This window comes from Bombus vancouverensis, chromosome 16, assembly GCF_051014615.1.
Source record: "Bombus vancouverensis nearcticus chromosome 16, iyBomVanc1_principal, whole genome shotgun sequence".
Taxonomy (NCBI): Eukaryota; Metazoa; Arthropoda; class Insecta; order Hymenoptera; family Apidae; genus Bombus; species Bombus vancouverensis.
Window position 1 is genome coordinate 5,232,254 of NC_134926.1, and position 20,850 is coordinate 5,253,103.

The following is a 20,850-nucleotide window of genomic DNA, read 5'->3' on the forward strand; positions in this document are numbered from 1 at the left end:
AGCCGGCAACAATATCTATTGTGCCGAAGTGAATCGTAATACCTTGCGGGATATGGACGTGTATATCTGATACGATAACCCGATATCGAGATGACATCGACTACCATGGAAGCCACGCTGGCCAATGACGAGTGATAATCGTGCACCTTCTCAATGCTATCTGTCAGTTCCGCTGCCAGGATTACGGTGCGTCAGACGAGTAATTAGTCGTTTCGCGTGCGCGATTAGATTTCCAAGCAGCATCTTTGAATCGATGCCAGAGAGAGAGAGAGAGAGAGCCGGGATTCCGCCGCGGTATCTCGAATCTTGACGCGGCTATCGATCGCCATCTGCGCGCGTGTTTGTCGGGACATTTTTCCCTCCAGCCGGTGGTGCATCGGTTTTTAGTGCAGACCTCTTACCAACCCGGTGTACCTCCAGCATTCCCAGTGTTCTTTCTTTTATCTATTTATTTATTTGTTTAGTTAGCTCTGTGTTACGAATAAAGGAAAGAGAGACCTCTTCTTCGTTGCGATATTAGCGGAACATGTAAAGATAACGAAAATAGAAGCACGATACGCAATATCGTGTAATTATCCGGCTCTCAGTCTTCTCAGAGCTCGCTTCGATTTAACCTTTAACGCTTTAGTTTCAGTTTCACACTCGGCAATTAAATTCTCGCCTTTTCCTTTCAGCAATTCACTGGCAGCTGATGGACACGGTACGTCGAGCAGCGCCGTTCGAGATACGCGCTTCGTAGAGGTGTTTTGCTGGTAGAAGATTTCCCTGCATCTCGGTGAGTTTCTTTTCGGATTTGTCTCGTCTACCTGCGACGAAGTACATTAGGATCTGAATTGAACATGAGAGATTAGTGGAGGGTTAGGCTTAGGCTTGAGGGTTAGGTTAGGTTAGGCTAGGTTATTATATTCACGCTGCGACTGTCTTCTATCACCAAGCGTGGATTATTACGCGCTCTGCGACTGATTTTTTAATTTCCATTTTCATCTAAATAATTTTTTTTAAATAAATAATTTTCACTGTTTTTCTCTGGTATCAAGTTGACTGCCACGCGTGTTTTCAAGACAATCTCAGTGCCAAGCGTTCTCCGCTACGTGCTCCCATCGTTATTTTGGTAATCCGAGTCGTTAAAGCGGCGGTCTTAAGAACGATCTCTCGTTTCGTTTGTTCGCAATATTAAAACCACTAGCTGTTGTCGAATACAATGAAGGAAAGTGCGGTATAGATTATCCCGACCAAATGGTTTCTCATGCCACCACAATCAGAAAAGGAATCAAATACAGAAAGCTTGGCATTCAGATTCCTTCTGGGAATTTCTGCTGTAAACGTTTTGCAAAATTGCAACAAGGAAGGATATGAATATTAGAATATTCAGAGAGTTAGCTGCAAAATTATTAGGGTCATCTGAAAATACAAAAAATCTTTGTCTTCGACGGAGTCAGCATAATATCGCCGTTCGCAAATAAAAGACTTTGAATTGACCGAACAAAGATACTAAAGAATTTAAAGAAAACAATAACTTATTGTCCAAATCGTCCCGACCGACCTCAGCTACGTATAGAATGCTTTAAAGTTTTACATTCTAAATAATTTCTTTTTAATAAACCGTTTTCGTATTACTTTTATAACAATTCAATAATTTTATTATTTCCTCTGGAATATCTCTTCAAATACCAGAAACTTTGCTGACACCCGAATACGAGTGTCGTGGCAGTCGACGTGTTACAAAGAATGTAAGATGCGATGTTTGCCAAGTAACATCGTCTACCAATCGTTTTGAACGGTAAATTTTCGACGAACAACTCGCACCTACGCCAACCGTAATGGTCATAAGGACCAGTCCTCTTAAGTAGGGCGGGCCATGATGCAAATGGGCTACCGAAGCGGTAGATTCTTCGTCGTAATTTAGATGATCGCCTATCGGAACTAGCCAGTGCGTTATTCGTTATCGCAGGACTGAAATGGGCGCGAGAGACGGACGAAAGTCGCGCTTCCATCGGTCCGACGTATCGCGCTGCTGGCCGCGTCTCGAAAACTGCCGGTAGACACGAGACTCGGCCGAGTTGCCAGCACACGCATACACACCGTCCCGAAACCGATCCCTCCTCCGATTTGAATTTTTCCCGCCCCCCGGCGGCGGTTCGTGATTTTTTCTCTCGTGGTCTTTTTTCGCATGGCAATTAATTAGCGGATAGTATCGCGGGCCGCAGCTCACGTACGGCCGCGCGATAAAAGTAATGCCCCGGAAAAATGTTTCTCTTTTGCCGCGCGGCCGGCGGTGAGGAACGAAAACGGGCCGCGCCGCTGAAGAGACCGCGGGACATTGGAGCGCGTGTGTGCTGGGTGCGTTCGAGAACCCGCACAGATAGAGAGAGAGAGAGAGAGAAAGAGAGGAAGCGGACTGGCTACGCCAGCGGCATAATATCCGCGCCTCGAGAAACGCTAGGTGCATGCAACCACCGAACAAGGGGTTGGAGGCGGCCGAAGGGGGTGGGAATGCGCGAGACGGGGGTTGGTCGAGGCGAACGAGGCAGGCGGAAAGGTGTATACGCTATAAAATATAAAGTATAACGTATATAAGACCATAAAGTCCGATAAGGGAGCGGCATAGATATACGGCCGGGCTGCGCAGCACGCGAAAAAGGGTTCGCGAAATTAGAATTTTTACGGTGGACTGCTGCGAGAATAATAAAAGGAGAGATGAGCCTGTAACCTTTGTCGCGATACCGCTCGGTCGCTTACCGCTCGCCCTTCCCTCGGATCGGTTAATGGGAAATATTTCGGCTCTGGTTCGTGGAAATTCTTCCACGTGCCTTACGTTCTGTTTACCTCGCGATGTTCGATGCCAGTCGACGCGCAGTAACTTTCGAACTACGGATCTAGCACTTACGCTGCGAGTGCCTATACAGCGTTTGTTTCTTGCCACGTACAAAGACAGATAGTGACATTAAAATATATAGCGTTCGTGCGGGAAGGAGAGCGATAACTAAGACTGCGTATTACACGTATGTATGTTCTTTGTTGTACTTTACCTGATCACCTGTTACAATTTGTCAGTCTTTTTATCTGCCGGGTTAGCGTTAGGTTTATGAGCGTGTAACGAATTCGGACTAGCCGTCGTTGTTGTACGATAGAGATTATATTTACTGGTATAAATATGATTTTTACAGAGTTTGACAAATAACCGTGGTGATTAGACACTCGAGATGTTAATGACGATGTTCTTAGGCTCGATAACGAATCCACGGTCAACGGGGTGACTCTTTGTTAAACGTAGAATATACTTTCAAGCACAAAGTAACGTTTGCCGTGACGCTCGGTATAAACTGTATGTAAAGACGACGTGAAAACTGTTCAAGGTGATCGCAAGAATGAAAGACCGATGAAAACTTTCTTCTCCTTACGATCGCACTCGTTTTGTTGTATGTTGGCCGGGGATATCAACAAAATTCTAGCCGTCGTTGCTTGGCAGCCCCGCGTAGCGGCAACATTGCTCCTGCCCGGGGTTTGATTGTTAATACAACGTGTGCCCCATAATATTGACACTTCTCTGTTAGGTAAAACGTCCATCCCGTGACCGTGGCTACGTTCGGCGACCAGTTGTGTCACCTCGAGCCCAAGCCCACTGTCACAAATCTCTGGCAAACATAATCGGATTGAATTATAACAAGTACTTCTAAGTTTTATTATTTAAGTATAGCTATAATAAAAGTCTAGACTAAAGTATTGAGGATCTTGCCAAGAATTGCAAAAGAAAGGCCTCGATGTCCCCTCATCTCACGATGATCGAATATACTTGGCTTAACTCGATTCGATTTAAAATACCGGTTAGCTAAGTTGTAAATAACAATAGCTGATGATAATCTGAAATTAAGAGAGAACCAATGAAATAAAATAAAACGGCGCGAAATAAGCTAAACAAACGACGATATAGAATAATATAAATGACACATTACTTGAACAATATATTGGAAAAGTTTGTATCGGTTAGAAAATGGGAAGCGCAGCGGCACGCGAGACATTCGAATCGAAGTGACTGATATTGTTGTGCCTTGGAGCGTCAACATCGTTTTCATTTGCCGGGTTCAACTGCGGAAAAACATTATCAACGTTGTTTATAATCGTCGACAGGAATTACATTTGAACTTTTTAGAAACCCACCGATCGATATAAATAAACGAACGTTCTCTCTAGGAGAATAAATCAGAAAATCAGTATAGTGATATAGTATAGCGAATCAGTATAGCGAAAAGGTGATTTTAATATACACTGATTATTATAATTCTATCATTCGTCTGTTTGATAAACTAACACGTATAACAAACCACCTCAGAAGTAAAATAAGAGAGAACATAAATACGAACGTTTTTGCCATGGTCCCGTGTTTCTAACGATAAGTCTGTTCTCCTCTTTGTCTTTCCCCTCCTTTTTCATTCGCTTTTATCTTCTTATCGTTTCCCGTACGGATATAGTAGAACGATAATCTCGAAATATCTGGCAACCGAGTTGAGCGCGTAGCGAGCGTTGGAAAAATCGTCGGTCAACGAACCGAAATTTCTTTTTATTCCACGTCTTACGCGAACGAATTGTCACGAAAGAACGAGCCGGCTGACGTTCTACGATCGATAAAAAATTAAGTGTACAAACGGTTGCACGAAAAGATTTCGAACTGTAAACTCGCACGCTGCCGCTTCTCTCGCGAGTAACAGAGGAGGGTGATTCGGACCGGAGGAAAAATCAGAGGCCTCCGAGTCACCCCTGTGAGCAAGCATCGCGGTAGTAAAGCGAAACGACCGGTGTATAAAAGCGTTTTCGTCCGGGCAAGCTAGAAAACAGGGGTTGATGGGAGTGACGTTGAAACCGCGATGTCCTACCCTCCCGTTAGGGGATGAACAGATCTTATCTGGTAACTGCGAGCTACCGCGTGCCTCCTGCCCCTTCTTCTATGTCCGATACCACCAGAAAATCCGCGTTGTCGATCCGTATCACTCCGTAGATGGGATCTCGCTGCTGCATGCACATTGTTGTCCGGCAATCCTATTTGCTTTGTTGGCGTACCTGTGCGTGGCACTGCTCGATCCTCCATACCAGAAATCGCTCGCTCGCCGATTAATTCCACTTTCCTCCTACCAATCGTCTCTTTGTCTTTCTTGCGTTTGTCTTTCGACAGGTTCGCCGCGACCAGAAGTCCGCAGACGGATCTTATTATTCGTAAAATAGCGGTCGCTCGACTTTAGCTCTAGTCGCGTTAGGATTTTCTACTCGATGACGTAGAGTGTGCTCGGACTAAATAGAAGCGTCGTGTCGATCGGCAGATCGAACTTCCTTCGGAGAAGAGGGCGTTGGTCCGTGGCGTAGGCTCGTTTCGAACCAATTCCGTGGAAGTAAGATGACATCTCGTGGCCCCTGAATAATAAATGAAAGAGAACGTTTCAATTAGGCAGTTCTCGTCTCTCTCAGCGTGGCGTCCCTCGGAGACCCGCAGACCACCCCCAACGTAGCCCGACAGAAACCTCAAGGTTCCATTGGACGATCGGTGGGTGGACTCCATATTATGCGCTTCTATAGCGATGCTACGGTGGAAGAAAGAGGCGCGCTCATGACGAATGGGGACATTATGCGCGGCTAACGTTAGGTGTCTGCTCCTAGTTAGAAGAAACTTAGACCCCTACCGCCCCATTCATCGCAACTTCCTAGGATTCTGCTTGTCGTGATAGTGACGTATCTATACAACTCGTTCGCGTCTAATCGTTTCCCATACGTACGATTTCCTGCTTCCTGTTCCTCTCCACGAATATGTCGATCCACATTACCTCTCTATATTTACATAACTTAAATCTCAACCCTTTGCGGCTCGCTGTATTTTCGAACTTTCGTCGGAAATCGTCAAAAAATCGTCAACGCAGTGTCCTGTATCACGTCGATAATTTAATAGAGTCGTTAAGGTTTTCTCAGTGTTTAGGACAAGAGGAAAGCGCGGAGTCTAAAAATGATCACAAAATTGAATTACAATTGTCGATAAGTAGATACGGCACACGTATATTCTACGACAGACGTTGTCACTGTCGTGATAAGAAAGTCAGCTACGAAATTAGCAACACGCATACGCAATATGTAGCATTCTTTAACGTTGCCGTGTGCCACAGCACCTACGTGTGACACCGTGAAACTACGAGGTCTCGATACAGGCGATACACGTTCGTAAGTGGCTCGAAGAGAACAGAAGCTGTGCCCTTTCCTCTTCTTTCTCCGGGAATCGAGCCATCTTGCGAAGAAAGGCAGCCGGTATACCGGCAATCCATCCGAACACAGGTAGCCAGGAGCCTTCTCCTCGCTCGATGTGCTCCTTTTGCGCGACTATTTTTCACTCGTCCAGTTTTTAATGGCCGGGATTAATATCGCCGCGTAACAAGACACTTTTCCAAAGAGGCTTCGGCCCGCGTGGGTGTGGGTGCGGAGGGCGTGTGCGCGCGCCAGCTCGCCGCTGAATACCGGCCGCCACGCGAGACATAAAAGATTACGAATGCGATGCGTCGGTTCGCCGGCAATAGGTCTGATTGTATTCGGGTAGCCGGACAAATCGTCCGGCATTATGCCGCCGTCTCAGTCTATCAATTACGAGACGCTGCCTCCCGGTTTTCGTGTACGAGTTGCACCGACCGTAGAGGTGGATAGGCCCGCACGCCTGCGGTCTATTTCATTGATCATCTTCCGAGAGGATGTCTGCCCCGGGTATTGCATGACCGCCTCTTCCTCTCGAGTAGCTCGTCGGGATTTCATTTCCTTCTCGTTCGACCGCCGCTGCCTGGCCCTCGGGTACGGTCCACGTATTTCTGCATAATTTTCCGCCGCCTTTCCAACAGACTCGTCGTAAAGACCATGACTTACGACCTCCTGGTTGACGCATGGTCCGGCCAGAGGATGTTTTCCCGTACGCTACTCCCGACCCGTGCTCCATTACGCCTGTTCCCTGAAACAGTTAGGAATCCCTTCGTGTTCCCTTTGTGTCGGCCAACGTACCTGTCCACGTCGTTTTCTGTGTTGGGACGCGTCCCCAGTCGATATTGCCGGTCGCGAGATCGAGACTAGAGAAAGAGACTCGTCGAGGTGTTTCTTCCCTTCGTTTTTTCTTAAGCAACTGCCAGACACAATTTATCAACATTTTAATGTACTACTCCGGCTACATAATGGACTCGGAGTATAATGTACTCCTTCAAACCTTTTTCCCAGGCTCCTCTATAGACCCCCCCTAAGAATAAGAATAAGACGTTGACACATGGTGGGGCCCTTACGAACACAATGTCCGCGGTATAACGTACGACGGTGTAACTATGCTTTTTTTCCAAAAGATCTGCCACGGATTACGGCGCCGAGGTGTTTCAGCCTCGTTTCGAGATCGCTCGAGGTTTCTATCGAGTCCTCGCGTGATTCCTCGGCTCCGTGACCGATCATATATCATCTCGGCAGCGTGACTCGTGGAAGGATGAAATATCGTTTCACGAAACACCAGAAACAGTGCTGTAAGAGTTAGCTTCGAGAACGCAGACACGCGATACTTTATTTTTAACGATCGCGGCGAATAATATTCCGAGGGGCGAGACGCGCCGCGGACCACCGCCGACGATTTCGTTTCTTTTCTTCCACGTCGTTTCCGTTTACTTTCCGTCGTTGTGGGCCAACGTGCAGGGGCCGCAGCCAGGGTGGATCGTAGCGAAAGTAGTGCAGCGCCGCGATAAGGAACGCAATCCGATGCGCGTGCCAGATAAGTGGTTGATGCCTTTAGTACGGGGAACGAGGATGTTTCTCGTCTATGGGTTAAAACGCTCTCGAGGGGTCGTCGTAACACCCTCGGTTTCGCCGTTCACCCGACCAAAGCCCAAGGGGGTGGCGTGGATCGAATTATGCTACAGGGGGATGAGAAGTCGTTCTCGAACCAAATGGCTGGATTAAGCGAGTCCGGGTCATTAATTGGTCAGCTTTGACTCGGGCAATCCTTGTCGGGTCGTGTGAAAGTCTTCTTTCGTTCGTCTTATTTCCGCTTCTTCCTCTTTCCTTCGTTCGTACGCCTCGAGACTGTAACTACACCCCGTAGACACGGACACAGCGGTATTTAATATCAACGAAACGCGTATGATACATTTTATTATGTATCTTGTATCGTACGAATATATTACGCGTTAGACTGTTAGACGAAATACTTGAAAGTTTCATCGACACTGTGTTACGGGACACGAACATCGGCTGACTATGTTGGCGAAGTTTGAAACAGATTTGCAAATATATATTTATCTATTTATGTAGATTTATTATTTTTATATAGTCTTGTCTGGATAAACTTCCGGTTACGTTATGTTACGTTATATCAGGTTTTATGGCTCTGTAATTCTCACCCTAAATTTTAACATCTACGATAGTAACATTGTAATTTTTAACCAAACATGTACAGAGTTTGAAAATGTATATAGAAATTGCAAGATGTTTAGCGAGATCAGAAAACGATTTAAGTATTTTTACATAATTTTGTCTCGGCTCTGGACGAACTTTCGGTTACGTTGTATCACGTTTTATGGCTCTGTAATTCTCACTCTAATTTCCAACATCAACGTTTCGCTTCAAACACGATAGTAAAATTGTAATTTTTAACCAAATGTGTACGGGGTTTAAAAATGTATATGGAAATCACAAGTACTCGATCGATAATATTGTTGAGAATTTTGGATAATTGCCGAAATAATGGTATAGGAACACTAAATTTACACGTAGAATTAACATTAGAATAGTTATATATTTATTTGATAAAGGATTTCAAAGATATTCATCGATACGCACTTGCACGTGTCTCACCTTCTTCCATACCACACTGTTAACTCAACAGTTTACGCTGACGATAAGGTGGTGATGCGTCTGTTGATAATTTTGATAATTATGGATCTTTGAAGCCGAAATAATGTTATAGGAACACTAAATTTATACTTGGGATTAATATTAGAATAGTAATATATTTATTTTATGGACGATTTCAAAGATATTCTTCGATACACACTTGCACGCCTCTCGGCACTTTTACATTCATTTACATTTTAGTAAGTTACAGTAAGTTGCAGTAAGTTACAGTAGTAGTAGTTACTGTTTACATTCATTTGTAAACATTTCCAGACTTGGCACACACACGTACTTCCACACACTGATATTCACATACAAATATCAATACTACGTACCTAACTTAGTGTAGCACATAAAATTATACATATCTCGATAAATATGTATTAATGAAACTCGATATTCGCTAGGCCATTTCATTCTTTTACTAAATATGTTTCAAGTTGCGCATACATATTCACATTGATTCCCTTGACTAATATCATCGTCGTCATTCATCGCGACATCGTGTCCCATTGCGGTGCTAATAAATTTCCAAAATATCGTATATACGACATACGTGTTAAGACCTAAGAACGTTGAAATGCTAGTACGTAGTTTCACACTAAAATCCACGTTCCGGCTTTCGAACGTGGCATACGACACGTGGACGACGTTGACGGACAAGCTAGACGGGTTAAGCAGGTCCTCGTTCGATTTACCGCCGCTCGATCGATTTTGGTATTGTGGTCAGCCCTTAACACCCGAGTATCTCGCTGGATCATCTCGCAGGGATAAAGAAAACAAGAAAACGTGCTCGCCTCGTCGTTGCTCGCAGGTGTTTGCGAGTGTTTTGCAGCCAGGACAGGAGTCAAGTGCATCGTTTTCACGAGGTAACGAGTGAAGAGTCCGCGTGAGTTTGCGCATTCAACGTCCGGGAATAATGCCATCGTTCGCTACCCCCGTGGAGCGGTGCGTTCCTCGCGACAATGGCGCAATCCATAGTTTAGGGGAACAATGAGTGCGAAACGCGAAAGAATTACACGTTTATATCTGCCAGGTCGCCGAGCCCCCGCTGTCACGGCAACGAAGGACTCTATCCGTTTCTTCCCTCCGCCTGTCCTTTTTGAATACCTCGGGCCGCGTCCTCAAAAACCCATGGGTGGGCGAACCTGCCTATGGGAACCCGCGGAGAAACGCTTATAGCCGGTGGACGAGAAGCAGACACCCCCGTGGCTCTGCGCGCACCTTACCGATCTTCCTCCTCTTTCTCGATCCCTCGCTGCTTCACGCTCCTTTTTCGCGACCGACCGACCGAACCAACGGGCCATCCTGGTCGATTTGATTGATTTCACGGCTTCCTGGAAATTCACCGACGCCCCACGAGCCACGTTGATGTCAGCGTTTCTTCTGATATTCACGATTTCTTCGATATCGGTCGCGTGACCGCTTCTTTCTGTCTCTTTAAATATTTGCGTGGTGCGATTTCGTCACGAAGCACATCTATCGCTAACATGGTCCACCAGGCAAACAGGACCCCCGTATTTGTCTTTCGATTTTACAGGGGTTTGAACAATTTCTCGTTATTCTTTAGCGATACTCGGCGTAGAATATGCTGTTTATCGCGTGGTCTCCTTATCGAAGCAAGTACATACGGCTTGTTGAAAAAGCACAGCATAAATTGCCGCGATTTGCATCGCGTACACTCGCTCGTCCAATTTACAGTGGTGATCACAACCGATCCCGTATTCCGCAAAATGTTCGTGCTAACGCTTGCAGGACATCACCAAGATTGCTGATATTCGTTTTGTTATTCAAGGTCATCGATGATCTCGTTCACTGTTCTCCTAATGTACTGCTGTCTACTAATTAGCTTATTAATTAGCTTATTAATTTCAATGCTCGTTCTCGTTCCCTACGAAACGCTTCCGCACTGATTTTTTCATGAGCGATCTTAGATTTAGCGATCCCGTTAACAGATCGTGCAACTACGTAAATGGTATTTCCGATCGAGTCGATCTCTTCTCTGCCTCATCCTGTAAACGCAGGCGATCGACTTTGCTGATATTTTAACCTTAATCGGTTATTATGCACGAGATCCTTTTTCTTTCTTTTGTTCGTGTAATTCAACATTGCAATTCCTTTTCTCTTTTCTCTTTCTTCTGTGTTATGCTAAACTGAGTATTAGCCGAACGTACGTTAACCCCTTGCACTGCGAATTTTATATCAATTTCGTTGCCAGCAGCTTTTAAGTGTTTTGTTTAAAATTTACTTTAACTAAGGAATAAGACAATTTAAATAAATACAGGAAGAAAGAAATTCACTTAAATACCAGTTTTATACTATTGTTGTATTTTGTAATTTTTAAGTGTATCATATATCTTGAAACAATTTCCAATCCTGCTTTGCTTTCGCACGTTTCACAAATATTGGTGGACACGAAAGAACGTCGAGTGAGATTCGATAAAGGAGCTCCCGAGATAAAAATTAATGTCGAGAAACACTCGACACACGAGTGCAAAGGGTTAACAAGCAGTTTCAACGAAAATTTTCATCCTTTTCTCTTGTGTATTCGACGTTATAAGTCACTTTTTTGCACACAGAGCAACCGCACGCAAGTTAACTAAACACGTTCCCAGTCTTAACTCTAATCCGGTCATAAACTCTATCAAATATTATTAGGTGTGTTGAGAATTTTGGATCGTAATAGCCGAAATAATGGTATAGGAACACTAAATTTACACGTAGAATTAACATTAGAATAGTTATATATTTATTTGATGAACGATTTCAAAGATATTCATCGATACACACTTGCATGCGTCTCAGCACTTTCTTCCATACCAGACTGTTAACTGAACAGTTTACATTTCTTTGTTTTCCAGACGCCGCGCACACACGTACTTCCACACACTGATATTCACATACAAGTATCACTACTACGCACCTAACCTAGTCTAGCACGTGAAATTACATGAATACATATCTCAATAAATATAAGTCTTTAGTGAGAACTTATTATTGTATTGTGAAATTGTTTATTGCTAGTGAACTTCATTCTGTAATAATCATATTTGTACCATTAACTATCATCTATATTGTATGACAACAATGGCTAATCCAAAAGAAAGTTCGTTAAACGACCCTAACCTCAATGCTAACTCGACATATATATGTCGGAGATGAAAGGACATAGGGGCCTTTCTTTTGGAATTTTTGGGAACATCCCCAATATTTAGTCTAGACTTTTTATTATAGCTGTACTTAAATAATGAAACTTAGTAGTTGTTTATGATCTAATCCGAGTATGTTTGCCCGAGATTTATGACAGTAGGCTCGGACTCGAAGTGACACATTTGATAGCTAAACGTAGTCACGGGATGGACGTTTTTGCCTAACAAAGGAATGACGTAGTTGTATAACTCTTCTTAAAAATATAGTTGACCCAAGTTCTTTTTTTTTTATTTAATATTTCACATTCACAATTTGTCCAATTTGGACATTTGGTAGAATTTTTTAGCTGTTTGATTATCATGTGTTTGTTAGGTTATATCCTTTATGATTTAACCCAAGTGATACAGAGAGGTACATAGAAAGTGCGTAAGTTCAGTTTGACTTGGACTTTTGACAAGTAAGCGCATTTGCTATCCCGTAGGCCGTGTATTTGTTATTGAACCTAAGATTATTGTCATTGGCATCTCGAGTGTCTGATCGTCACGGTCAATTGTGAAATTTCGTAATAGTCATATAATCACCTTGTGAATTTATTATTATATTCATTTAGTGACTAAGTAATCATTGTTATTATAATATTGTCGAGAACTTTGGATCTTAATAGCCGAAATAATGGTATAGGAACACTAAATTTACACTTAAAATTTATATTAGAATAGTTATATATTTATTTGATGAACGATTTCAAAGATATTCATCGATACGCACTTGCACGCGTCTCAGCACTTTCTTCCATATCAGACTGTTAACTGAACAGTTTACATTTCTTTGTTTTCCAGACGCCACGCACACACGTACTTCCACACACTGATATTCGCATACAAGTATCACTACTACGCACCTAACCTAGTCTAGCACGTGAAATTATACATATTTCAATAAGGTGTAGGCAATATTTTACGTTGCACGACCCATATGATCCGACAGATTTATAATACGATAAATGGAAAATGAAATGAAAAAACTGGAGTATCAGGAGCTGTCCTAATACCTGTGGCGCCGGTAGCATAAATAAATAATATACTTTTGGTCTGTCTGGAGGCAAATCGTACGCCCCGATGAAAATACTCGGGCGCCGGTTGGGCTGGTTTTTCCAATTAAGAGCCGCATCTGATAAACGGGGAGCAACGCGTGTACGCGGAAATTTAACAAGTTTCGACGCGCGCCACGGACCTCGCGTTGCGAAAACACAAAGTTGGCCGAGGAAGTTGGAGCAACGCGCGGCTATTCATCGTTACAGTTAAGACACAGGCGGTCCGAAGAAGTTCAGACACGCAACCGTTTCGCGGCCGGAAAGTTCGAATTGGATGTGTTTAAGAAATATGGTGGCAAGCTGGCCGCAACGTGTGTTTATCTGAGCCGCTATCGCGCGCGTTACACCACGTTTTATCTTCATTTCCTTCGGCACAAGTTACGAGAACGACGTTTCGTCGATTTAACGACGCGTCGGTTGTTGGAAGCGCGAGTAGCGCAGGATCAACGATCCCTCGTGCAAAAAGAAGGATCGCGCCTCGTGGTAATTGGCATCGCGTGTTTCGTAAATTATATAACACGTCGTTGAATCATTACTAAACGATAATGAGTCTCTTCATCGGCGAGGCGGTACGGTACAACGTGTAATTTACCTAATGCAGTTACGATACCTTGCAATCTGCGGCTGATCGATGCCCGCCGAAATCTTCGAAGCGGCCTCGTTTTTCTCTCGTTGCAACTTGCCATTCGAATACTCCGTCAGTGTCGCTTCCGCTGGTTGCCACCGAATATCGCGAATCTGGCTCTCGTTTCGATTAAAATTGAATTACCGTGGCGAGACGAAGAGGCGCGTGGCGTGGCAAATCGGGCTAGTCGTAAAGGCACGTTTTTATGGGCCATTCGACCAAGCTAATAGCCAACGTTCGAGCGAGTTCACACGCCCGTTCGATTCTGCGGCCGACCCCGCGCTCGCATCTATCATCGACGAGTCGGTATCCCGGTAATTGAAACAGTCGACGATGCTCGTGCAAGTGCTTCCGAACAATGGGTCCTCCGGCAGTGTCGCGCATCCACGCGAGTGTATCATAATGCGCTACCTTGGATAATTGAATCGGTAGGCGGTGGCGAGCTGCAGCTCCAACAGCCCAGCGAAATAGGCATTATATTGGCCGTGGCGAATCTGTGTACAAAACAGGCGTAATTCGATGGTGTCACGGTCTCCGTTCGGCACTTTTCACCCCCTCCAACGTAGCAGCGGCGGCGGTGGTTACCCTCGGGACACGCGCTCTCCGGGCCACGTCGACCACGAAGGATCCTGCTCGTCCACCAAGAGGGTAGGTATACGCGCGTGACCACGCGGAGGTGGGGCTGTTTTGACTATCTTTGGGGCAACCTCGGTAGAATCGTCGGTGAGAATCGTGCACGGATTGCCCGGTTTCCAAAGGGGATGAAAAATTAAAGACGGCCGGCCGTGGAACAGCCCGTGAAATTGTCTCGGAGCTTTCGGGCCGAGCCGAGAGAGAAGAATGGCCCTCTTAATGCGTCTTTGTCCGGGAAATTTATTGGCCTCGCGCCGAACGATCGCAGCCTCTCTTCTCCTCCACATTGGACTTCCCTTCGTCTTTGCCTTTGCCTTCGGCCATGGAAACCGATGTTACGCGATCGAACGGCCAACCTTGCTCGATCGAGCGCCAGCGTATCGAAGGAAGAAGCAGCCGCCGGATGAATACGCGACTGTAACGTGCGCGAAAGGAAGAAGAGCCGAACGAATGACCGTCGTCTCGCTTATCGCTGCTACAGGGATTCCCCTCGGAGGGAACTGGAAACAAAAAGCCTGGACGGTAATAGCGATCGATCGGGGCCTCGACTGGCATTCCTTTCTGAGCCAGAGAGCCACCCTCGTTCTCCTCAGGAAGCATTTTCACGGACAACGTGTCAGGAATCACTTAGGCCTTCGGCTGGCTAACAATGACACACTCGGCTCTCTTCTTCCTCGGAGCTTCCTTCGTTTTCTTCGCTCGTCAGTGCGTGATTCGGACGCGCGGCTAGTTGTGTGCGAGGATCCGACCAGCGCTTCGCGCTACAATGCAGAGACTAATCGAATCTCGCGTTCTCTGCGAGTCTGCATTCGCGTACAGCGTCCGATAAAAGTTTCCTATCGTTTCGTTAGACCGCCTGGAAATTCTATCGTCGAAAGCGTCCTTGGATCTCCAAAATGGCTACGACCGTACGACGAATCGCGGGCCACCCTGTACAGAATAGAAACTACGATCGGTCCTTATTATTTGTCTCGCGCGTGAATACTATTTATTATCGAAATCATCGAATTTGAAACTCGGTGAATAACGCGAGAAGAAACTTTTGAACGACACTGTATGCATCAGAATGTGTAACGTATGGGCGCGCGCGTCGGTGTGCGTGTACATCGATTAGTATCGATACTTGGTCCTCGGCCCATCGTTCGACAGACTGACTTCATTGTCCGGCTGACGAACATTGTGCCGCTGCTCGCCCTCTCTCCATTTTCTCCTTTTTATTCTCCCTCTTGCTCCTCCGTCCTGTTCGTCCCTCTGTGTTTCTGTCATTTCAGCCATTCGAACGTCTCCCCCGATGATGCGTCTCTCCGCTCGATAGAAAAGGAAACGGGCAACCGGCACGGTGACGCGTGGAATTTCGGGACCGGCTAATCTCGTGACTAAGTGGCTGGCCCGAGTTTCAGCCGATACAAAATCGATAGCGCGAGCTTGGAATCTCATCGAGCGCGACCCGTGCTGGCTACCCTAATCGATTCCAAGCGAACGAACGATGACTTCTTCGAATCGACCGTTTCCCGATGTCTCTCGATTCCTATCGTTGCTTCCTTCAGCCCGGACTAGCTTCGAATCGCTGATGAAATCTGAAACAGTTCGAGTCTGTGTTTATACAGACTCTGTATATGCTGCGACAAAACCAGCGATTCCTCCGATATTTCACATTTTTATACAAATTTATATCATGTGCATTATATTTAGGTTGTCCGGAAAGTGTCTTTCTTTCGCAAACGTGTTTTTTTACAGCAGTGTATCTTCGTATAGAAGTAAAACCAAGTGTGTGAAACGTCGCGGTGTTTATCTCGACAGAACAAAATCGATCGTACGTAATTCGAGAAAATAATATCGAACAAGAAACTTTGCGCGTCTATTATTTGCTCAGAGAGGCAAAGAAACTTTTGGAAATATGTCTTTTATTTTTTTAATATCGCACCTTGGTACTTTTTGGCGCGGTATGTTCCCAAGGGTCGATACACGTAAAAAGAGAAATATATAGTTTCATTTAAAACAGGAGAAACTAATTATGTCAGTCTACGTTCCCCTCGAAACTGTTCAGTTTTTCTTTCAAACATTTTTCGTAAAAATCGTCGCTAACGCGTCGAGACAAAAATTCGAATCACTTGAAAGTCCCGACTCTTACGATTAACAGATCTGGCGTGCTGAAAGTCCCGAGATACTTGATCGACCTTACAAACTACAGACTGTCCCCGATATTTCGCGTTAATTCAGTTTAATCGACGAGTTAAAACCTTTTAAAATCGTTCGACTTTTGCTTGAAACATTTTTCGTAAAAATCGTCGCTAACGCGGTGAGACAAAAATTCGAATCACTTGAAAGTCCCGAGTCTTACGATTAACAGATCTGGAGTGCCGAAAGTCCTAAGATGCTTGATCGTCCTTACGAACTTCAAGTCTCAAGATTGTCCTCGATATTTCGCGTTAATCCAGTTTAATCGACGAGTTAAAACCTTTTAAAATCGTTCGACTTTTGCTTGAAACATTTTTCGTAAAAATCGTCGCTAACGCGGTGAGACAAAAATTCGAATCACTTGAAAGTCCCAACTCTTACGATTAACAGATCTGGCGTGCTGAAAGTCCCGAGATACTTGATCGTCCTTACAAACTACAGACTGTCCTCGATATTTCGCGTTCATTCAGTTTAATCGACGGGTTAAGACCATTTAGTATACAAACAACTTACGATCACTGACAACGTGTACGAGCAGAAGAAGAACTTCGCAGAAACCGCTTACATTCATAAGGATACGGACAATGATATTGTTTGAAGAAAAGTAATCGAAAAGCAGCTCGTAAGCTTGCAGAGTCTATTGGAACTCTAAAGACCTTGGCCACCCTGAAGACCGAAAACCAATCAAGAAGCAGGACTTGTAAAGTCTTTCAAGAGTATTAAGCTTGGAATTATGTTGGAAGCGATTGAAATTTGTCGCCACATACGATACAGATTAGAGGCGTTTTAGATGCCATCGCTACACGGAACCGCGTTATCTCGCCTCTCACAACGAATTAAACGTCGAGATATTTCGTTGAACGAACGTTCGAAGACAGCCGTTTATCGAACAGGTTAGGATCGCTTTGTATTCCGGTTTGCCTCGATTTAGGAGGGTTGACGATGGCCGAGAAAGCTTGTGGCGTTTCGCGGCGACTCGGACAGCGGGGAAAAGGCCAGTCTGGGAATCCTTTGGGAAGAACGATGCGTCAAAATATGTCGAAAAAACGTCAAAACGCTGGTCGAAACGAAGGAAGGCGTCGCGCCGATGCATCGCTAGCGTGCGTTCGGTCCAGGCCTGGCTGTCTTCCCCCTGAAATTTCTCGGAACGAAGGCTACGAGGTTCGTTTCTCTCTCTTTTCCTCTCCTCTTTTTTTTTTTTTTTTTTTAAATCCAGACCGTCTTCTTCTCCCGAGTTGAATCATAAAGTTCTAGTCGAGGGTAAGGAAAAAGTTTGCTTCGATGATTGAAGGATCCTAAGACGAAAATTCCATTGGAAGGCAATCGTCCGCCGGTGAATTTCTGTCGGTGAAAATGAATCTGTCACTCCGTTCGCGAGCCATCTTCCATCGGAAGAAACGTCGCTTGCTCTCTCGTCGTCCCCGGTCCTTCGATTTCTCAATAAAGAATCGAGTCTCTTCCTTGTCCGTGCTCGGACGTCGAACAAAAAGTCTGCCGGTCCGAGGAGTACGTTCTCCCCGAGCGCAGAAGAGAGCCGTTTCCTTAACCGAAAGCCTGCGGTACACCCTGTAGAGGACGAAACTGCCGATCCACATTCTACAGGGTGTATCCGTATGCAAATAAGGCCTCTCTTTCCCTCGGTTGTCGGAGCTCCACCCCCGTCCTCGGGCGTCCATTGTGCTACGGGCACGTATGAACGCATACACACGGGGAAACTCGAGTACTGGAACGTGTTACACATACGAGCAGTCGGTCCGAGTAAGTATATTAATAATAATATACGCGGTGGCTCGGGGATCCGATATAATTATAGTCCGTGGCTTGCTCGCAGATAGCATCGGCCAAGATTACGCGCTGGCTACTCAGCGAGAGGGACAAAACCGTTGCGGGCCAGCTTTATACTTAGCGAGCCGCGAGCATTAGCGTGCGGCTCGCTCTTTTCGAGCCGAAAAATTCGTAATCTCCAGTTTCTTCCGCGCGACTTTTGAAAAACCACCGGGGAAAACTCGCTCCTGTCTTTTTTCCCTTCTTCTTCTTCTTCTTCTTCTTCTTCTTCTTCTTCGGTACGGCCGCCGCCGCCGTCGCGAGAAGGCGAGGTTTATCGTGGAAACGCGTAGCTACTTGCCGTCCCGATACAATATTTACGAGGCGATGCATCATGGCCAACAATGGCTCATAACACCCTCGAAGAAGAGAAAGCGCCCCGGCGCATACACGTCCCTGAAAAGGAGGGTAAAAGCGCCCCTGGAGTCGTGCATGTGTTCACGCACACGCGGCCACCAATACCCAGGGGCTCTATCGTATCGGAGGCCGACAGATAACTCTTATCTCTGCGAAGCAGTATTCTTACGGAGCACGGGAACGGGGACGGAATGTCGACCTCAGGCTCGTATCTACGCGGGGAGGAGGAGATTCTTTCGCCAGCCTTTTCTCCCGAGAGCCGCGTGTAACCGAGAATCGATGCAGTTGCAATCGTCGAATCTCACGGAGGAAATCCTCGGACGTGTCTTCCTTCGATATTCTTTCCTCTCTTTGAAATTTGGAGAAAGGCGCGGTGTATACGGCACTGGCTGACTCGGATCGAGCGTTTGGAAAATTTCCTTTGAAAATCTTATCAACGTATTTGTTTGAAAATTGGACAAACAGCGTAATCGATGGTAAACTCGATAGAACGTTACTCAGCCCGATATTTCATGTAACAGAAAAGTGACAAGAAAAGAAACGCGTAACGTATCCTAAAGCTTAGGTGGCGAAGCTCGTAACCTCTACGTCAAACGGTCAAGTTAGAAAATTGCCAGACACAAGACGCTGTAAGATCTTGCGACGGTACGTTTGGAAATTTGTTCGAGACTTTACCGTAATCGCGATAGCGTCGAGTCTCGTAACACTGCCATTGAAATCTGAAAATGTCCCATATAACGCAGACGATATATTCGTAAGAGATGCGTACAAGCGTTGCAATACTCTGGCGAATCTGTGTGAGTAGTATCATCGCGCATAAATAACCATCGGTGCGAGCGGGAGCAGAGGTCGGTGGTGGCAGAACGTGGCAGGGGAGGGGCGAGACCCGTGTACGAGGGGTTGCTCTCCGCAACCCCCGGGGTGAGAGTAAATCGACTAAACATATACCTTCCGCTTCGTTTAACCGGCGAATATGTTTTAGATTTAGTTGGACCTTAGAGGCGCTGCTCGCTCGATAAGTCGGCCAATTAGGTTCGCCGTTCTTGGCACACGAGATTCCCGATTTCGATTACCCTTCCCCTGCGTCGCGTCGCGTCGCGTCCACCGAAAGCGTTAAATAGATACTTTAGATCGTCGGCGATAGTTTTACCGGCGTTGTTCCGCCTCGACAACGAGCAGACCCGGGACACTCGCAGCGTATTCTCGCTCTTTTTTCCCTCCAGATTAATTGTTACTGCAGCATCGCGTCGCGGCTACGACGCTTCGAAAAGCATATTTTCGAGGCCGAGGGCAGCCTCGAGAGGGAAAGGAAAAAGGAGTAAGCGATCGCGTAAGCCGGCCGAAATTTCGAAGGGCCGGCACAAGTGGACGCCCAGCACTTTATTCGATAAACGCCCATCTACGGAATCTGAATACATTAACCGTGTGACCTTCTTGCTCTGGCTTTCGAACGAGGGCCTGCAAGCACCACCGGGAATGATGATGACGCGGCACATTCACCCTATCCTCCCCTGTTATTAGACCACTACGTTGTTTCAACTTGCTGATCGACCAATTACATCATACTCCTCGTTTCCTGTACTCGTACAGTCACGTTCTTCTTTTCTCATCCAGCCACTTTGCTTTCTCTGTTACGTAGCTTTTATTGCATCTTTATTCGATCAGATATATAGCTTGCTTTTCGGCTGGTTAAATTATATTGCTAAATATAAATGGAAAATTATTAAATAAATATGAATTATTAAATACACGGTGTTGGCTATGTGGCGACTCTGTTCTGCGGTGGACGGTGAGACGCGTTGTTGGTCAAATTAATAACGGGACGAGTTGATTTCGTCAACTACACACCTCGTCAAAGAGATAGCCCACGTGAGCTATCTTTAATTTCTCAATGACGCGTGTAAAGTTTTTCGTGCGTAACGTATAATATGAAAAGATTATGAGCTCGGGATATGCGGTTCGTTGAAAATAATTAAAAATATTACGAGGCTTGGTGTGTAACAAAAAAAATTGTTTGATTTTAAGAACGAAATGATAGCACGTGTACGATAAGAAAATAATAATCAACGTAAATTGTAACTAACAATAATTACTTATCAAACGTATATAC

General features: G+C 45.4%; 1 protein-coding gene across 1 annotated transcript in view; it reads left to right on the forward strand.

Annotated features, from left to right (window-relative positions):
• Positions 1–697: 697 nt before the first annotated feature.
• LOC117154461 (uncharacterized) overlaps positions 698–20,850 on the forward strand; it is a 184,414-nt gene continuing 164,261 nt past the window's right edge. Inside the window, exon 1 of the mRNA XM_076625777.1 lies at positions 698–775. The gene's annotated coding sequence lies outside the window, so the exon portion shown is untranslated. The remainder of the gene's footprint in view (positions 776–20,850) is intronic.